Genomic DNA, 5895 nt, shown 5'->3' with positions numbered 1-5895 from the left:
TACAAGCATCTTGTTGTGAGTAATTATCTGATCAACCTTGGTTCCTAATTGCGTTATTAGTTTGTTTACGTGAATGTTCTGGTTTAGGAATTCTTTATTTTGCTGAGTCTGGCCGGTTATAAAGGTCTCCATGATCTTCTCAAGGTTAGACTTCTAAGGCACAACTTGCATAGGTTGATTTGGTTTTTGGGCTTGATAACCTTGTGGTCTTTGAGGTGTATAATTTTGAATAGGGTATTGGTTTTTATAGGAAAAATTCGGATGATTCTTCCATGGAGGGTTGTAGGTGTTTGAAAATGGGTCACCCTGGGCGTAATTCACTTGGTTGGTGTTCAGGTCGTTCAAAATGTTACATTCCGCCGATTTGTGTCCTTTAGATCCACAGAGTTCGCACTTTGTGTGGACTACTGTTACGATGTTAGTGTTTGTAGACATTGTTCGATCTTAAGGGCTAAAACGTCCATTTTCGCCTACATCATGTCCAGAGAGCTTACCTCATGTATTCCACCTTGGGTCTCCTTTTTCTCTATTGATGCTCGTTCAGTTCCCCATTGGTAATGGTTTTGAGCCATATCCTCAATTAGGTCACAAGCTTCAGGGTAAGGTTTGTTCATCAGCGCGCCACCTGCGGCAGCATCGATGCTCATCTTGGTATTATAATGGAGTCCATTGTAGAAGGTATGAACGATCAACCATTGTTCTAGGCCATTGTGTGGACAGACTCTTAATAGCTCTTTATATCTCTCCCAAGCTTCAAAAAGTGATTCTCCTTGGTTTTGAGTAAATCTACTTATTTGGTTTCGAAGAACATCAGTCTTACTAGGGGGAAAATATCTAGCAAGGAATACTCTTCTAAGGTCTTCCCAAGTAGTTATTGAATTAGCTGGAAGTGAATCGAACCATGAACGTGCTCTATCCCTGAGAGAGAAAGGAAATAATCTCAAACGGATTGCATCAGGTGAAGCGCCGTTAGATTTAAAGGTGTCGGTCAGTTGGATAAAGACTTTTAAATGTTGATTTGGATTCTCAGTAGTGAGACCTGCTAATTGGTTCTGTTGCATTAATTGCAACAAAGACGACTTTAGTTTGAAATTGTTAGCAGGAATAAGAGGGTTTGCTATACTCGAACTAGGTTCCTCGTCAGAGGGTTGGGCAAATTCCTTAAGAGGTCTCCGGTCGCGATTCTCGGCCATAGCTTTCTTAATTCAAATGAGTAAGAGACGTGTACGAGTGTAACGTTCGGGTTCCGCTAAAGGATCTACTAAATTTCTGGTACTACGGGTTCTTCGCATTTACCGGCTAATAATGCCTTAGTCTAGACGGTGTAACAACAGGGTACGAAATTTGACGAAGTTGATCCCCGACAACGGTGCCAAAAACTTGATCGCTCTATTCGCAAGTGCACGAATCGCGTCAGAGTAATATAAAAGAATATTGATCCCACAGAGACCAAATCGCCAATCTATCGATTACTTTCATTACGATGTTTATCTAAGATGGTATAAAAGAGATATTGGGGTTGCAAAATAACGGTAAATAATAAATGCAATGTAGATAAAGACAGGTTTGAATGTATATCACGTCAGTTAAGTGATGTTTCGATTGTCTAAATAGAAGTACTTATGAGGCAATATTTTATACTCTTGAAAAGAATCCATTTAACAAGAACTATCGCTTTCGCGTATTCAGAACCGAGTTTACCCTTAAATTAAGGCCTTTTATTGTCACTTATAAAAGGTGCGCAAAATGCTAAAGTAGTAAACTTATTTTTAAGAAATAAGACTCGTAAACTTAGTTGAAAAGTGATTTTGATTTGGAAAGTTTTACCCAAGGAGATTCCTTATTTTAAATCTATCAACGCGTCCGAAAACAGTTTCAAAAATCGTTTTCCTTAAAGTGATAAAAATTCCTAGTTAACTAAGCCAGGGTGCTTTCGCACTCCTTGAATAGTTAAAACTAACCAAGTTTGTTTCAGAAAACTCAAGTTAAAAATCAAAACAGCCTTTAAAGTGTTTCTACAGATTCAATATGTGAAATATCTCTTTAATCGCGATCCTTACATTCCAACCTTTAAGAGATTTAGCCAGACATGGTAATACCAACAAACACAATGATATTGATTATGATGAAAAGTTGTTTTAGAATGAGGCGTAAAGAACGAGTAAAGCGCGTAAAATAAATAAAATAAAGCGTAGACATAAATTAAATAAAGTAAAGTGTAGACAGAAATTAAATAAAGTAAAGCGAGACGGAAAATAAATAAAGTAAAGCGAGACAAAAAATAAATAAAGTAAAGAGAGACGGAAAATAAATAAAATAAAGCGAGACAAGTAAATAAATAAAAGCGATAAATAAGAACCTGCTCCAAACGAAGGCTTTAAATCTGATACAAAGAAAATAAACCTCTGACTCTGAAGATAAAGACGACAACAACTCGAAGTGACCCAACTCAATCTCACTAAAGTGTGATAACCCCCCGATGTGACGGATTACCGTTTTTATAGATGAAGAATTTAGTCTTAGTGTTGTAAACTAAGTTGGATGATTTGAAAATGAAATGGAACGAACTATTTATAGAGGATTTCAACAGCTTGCAAAGACCATGGTGCCCTCCAAGTTCTCCTTAGTGGGAATGTGATTTGCAAAGGTGGCGCCCGCCATCCCTTCATGGTGCCCGCCATGTGTGGAAATGGGAAAGATTATGGGAACATGACAGTTACCTCCTGGTTGAGGGATGATGAGTCATGGTTTCTCCTATAGCGGTCGTCATGTGCAACGCCATGTGTACAATATTCGCTGAAAAACCCTAATTTTAGGTCTTTTTGCTTCGTTTCTTCTAAAAGGGTCCCGAAAGAGCTAAATATCTGAAAACAACATTAAAGAGAGCATAATACAAACAAAATGATAATAAAGTCCCAATAAACATGTGAAATCCGAGTCAAAAACATGGTGTAATTCAGTGTGATAAGTCTGTGGGTGTGTGTGTGTGCATGTGTGTGCGTGCGCACGTGTGGGTATGTGTGTGATTTCTTTAGTCCTTCGAGAATTACTCCAATACCTTTTACATTAAACTAATCACTCAGACACGCGTTAAGAGCAAGACTAAGAGACTTTTCACACTCTCTCTCTTTCACACCCTTCATGTCTCTTGCCTAATTTAAGATTAACTTTTAACACTTCATATGGAACATGAGTCTTATGACTGACGAGGCTTGAGATAACTCTCGATCTGATGCCTTCTTTGAAGATTGTTGGGTAGTTAAGATCAACTCCCCCCTTGACAGTTGCCACTAAATACTTCACCCAAATCTATTTGGAATGAGATGTTGTCATCATTAATGTTACACTACGCCAAAAACTGGAATAGACAGCGCACCTTAGAGGGCGCTTTATTACAAAAGCGCACTCTAAAGTGAAGAGAAAAAATAAGGAGCGAACAACTGGAATAGACAGCGCACTTTAGAGGGCGCTTTTGTAACAAAGCGCCCTCTAAAGTGAAGCGAAAAAATAATGAGGAAATGGAGGGACACCAATAGAGGGCGCGTTTATGAAAGCGCCCTCTAAGGGTACCCTTAGAGGGCGCTTTTAAAAAAGCGCTCTCTAAGTCCATGTACATTTCCGGTTTATAAGGCGCTTTTGGAAAGCCTTAGAGAGCGCTTTTAGAAGCGCCCTCTTAGGCCCCCTTTAGAGGGCGCTTTTTTTACACAAGCGCCCTCTAAGGTCCCTTTTAGTAAACATTAAAATTATAACATATACTGCATGTCTCTTTATTTTCCCTCGCTATATGCTATTTAGTTTACGTAACTAGGTTTTCTCTCTACTGCGATTACTCTCTACTGCGATTACTCTCGTCCTCCGTTCGTTCTCCCTCCCTCACTGTCGTCGTCGCCGTCGCCTTTTTCTGCTGCTGCGTTCACGTTCACCGAGTTATCTGCGTCCACCGTCACTGTTCACTTTCTTCTCCATCGTTACTGTCACCTTGAAGGTATTTCTCTCAATAGTTTGTATTTTCAGGTGTTTGATTAGGGCATTTTCTAAACTGAGTTTTACATTTTGTGCATTATGTTGATTAATGTTGTTTAGGGTAAACGAGCACTATATGGTATTCATGAGCACCTTGTTGAAAATCATTTTTTGTTATTTTTGTGTGTATGGTTTTGATCACTGAATGTTGTATGTTGTATGGTTATGTGAGGTTTTTTATTTCTGATTGAAAACTGATGTCATTTGGAGTGTGTTTGAGCTTGTGCTTGGAAGTTTGATGATTATGGATGCAAGTTTGTTCATGTTCCAAACACCATAAGTTTGCATTGGTCTTTTGTATGCAGTAGGTGTGTGTGAGTTTGTATTCAATAATGATGAAAAAAAGAGAGAGTTTAGATTGTTGTAACATGAGAGAAATGGAAGGTATATGAATGTGTTTTTTGTGTAGCTTCACGAATATGGTCATTGTCTTACTTGGGTCTTATTGAATCATTTCTATATTACAGATAAAATGGCTAGTAACCAAGACGATACCCATGACGCGAGTGGATCACGTAACAATGTTGAAAATGAAATCAAACGAGGATTGACTGTTATGAAGTCAATCATTCGTGCAAGAGACAAGGGTGAGAAATTCGAAGTACATTGGAGTGCTGAAGACCAACTAATTGAGCCTAACGGTTCAATGTTGGCAAGTTACATTGGTTTCCTTGTTCGACAACATATTCCGATTACATGTGATAATTGGAGAAGTCCGGAATTGAAGGTTGGCAAAGAAAAAATATGGTCCGAGATACAGGTACTTACCATATATTGTTATATGTTTTTTTGTTGACTATTTGTTGACCATATATTGTTATAATATTACTTATAATAACACACTCCATGTGTATGTTTTTTAGAGATCCTTTCACATCGATGAAAGCCGGCAAAAATATTGTATTCAATTGGCCGGAAAAAGACTCCGAGGATTTCGATCCTTTTTGTCCAACAAATTTCTCAAGGATGAGGAAGGAAAATTTGTTGAAGCAGAACGGCCAATGAAGTATGCGGAGATTATTTCAGCCGAAGAATGGGATAACTTTGTCGCCAAACGAAGAAACGAAAAATTCCATGTAATGTCTATTAATTATGGTATTATACAATTGTTAAGTTACTTGGTTCTGATATGCCTTAAACTTTTTTATCCAGGAAGTAAGCGACAAAAATCGGAAAAGGGCATCAAAACCCGCGTATCCGTACAAAAAAGGGCGTACGGGATATGCACGGTTACAACAAAGAATTATGAGTATATTCAAATGCTATGAGCTTATACATTGTCACAATATGTTATAATTGATGATCTTATAATCTGATTTAATGTGTAGCTAGCCGAGGAGAAAAGTGACGCAACATCTCTTCCGGAGCACGTATTGTGGAAGGCTGCTCGGGTTGGGAAGGATGGGGCTGTCGTTGAAGCGGTTCGAAATGTTTATGACGAATGTGTAAGTATATATAACATTATTTCTTTAATTATATCGAAAATTTTGTTAGACATATAATTCATTTTTAATCTCCTCTAATAATATTTCAGGAGACTTTATCCCAAACCTTACCTTCAACCGAGGTCCAGGATTGCAGGAGCCTACTTAGTCGAGTACTAAATGTTCCTGAGTATTCCGGTCGTGTGAGGGGTAAGGGTTTTGGTGTGACTCCGTCGTCATTTTATAAAAAACCAAAAACAAAAAATCCTACCAACAAAGAGGTGATGGAGACCTTGGCGGAGTTAAGGGCACAAGTACTCGAACTGCAAAAGGAGAATGCAAGGTATAAAGAGGAAAGGCGCGGTTCCGAGGCAAAAGATACTAGTGACCGAGCTAGTATCAATTGTCAACCGAAATTTCCCGAGGTAATTATATATGTTATTATGAA

The 5895-nt window shown here is 38.3% G+C and overlaps 1 non-coding gene across 1 annotated transcript; it reads left to right on the top strand.

Moving 5' to 3' along the window:
• The first annotated feature begins 702 nt into the window (after positions 1–702).
• Positions 703–809, top strand: LOC127116702 (small nucleolar RNA R71). The gene has a single exon (XR_007801501.1). It is a non-coding gene; the product is annotated as a small nucleolar RNA R71 (small nucleolar RNA).
• The last annotated feature ends 5086 nt before the right edge of the window (positions 810–5895 follow it).

The sequence above is a fragment of the Lathyrus oleraceus genome, chromosome 1 (genome assembly GCF_024323335.1).
Source record: "Lathyrus oleraceus cultivar Zhongwan6 chromosome 1, CAAS_Psat_ZW6_1.0, whole genome shotgun sequence".
Taxonomy (NCBI): Eukaryota; Viridiplantae; Streptophyta; class Magnoliopsida; order Fabales; family Fabaceae; genus Lathyrus; species Lathyrus oleraceus.
The sequence above is the reverse complement of the archived record's forward strand: the minus strand, read 5'-3'. Positions and strand labels throughout refer to the sequence as shown.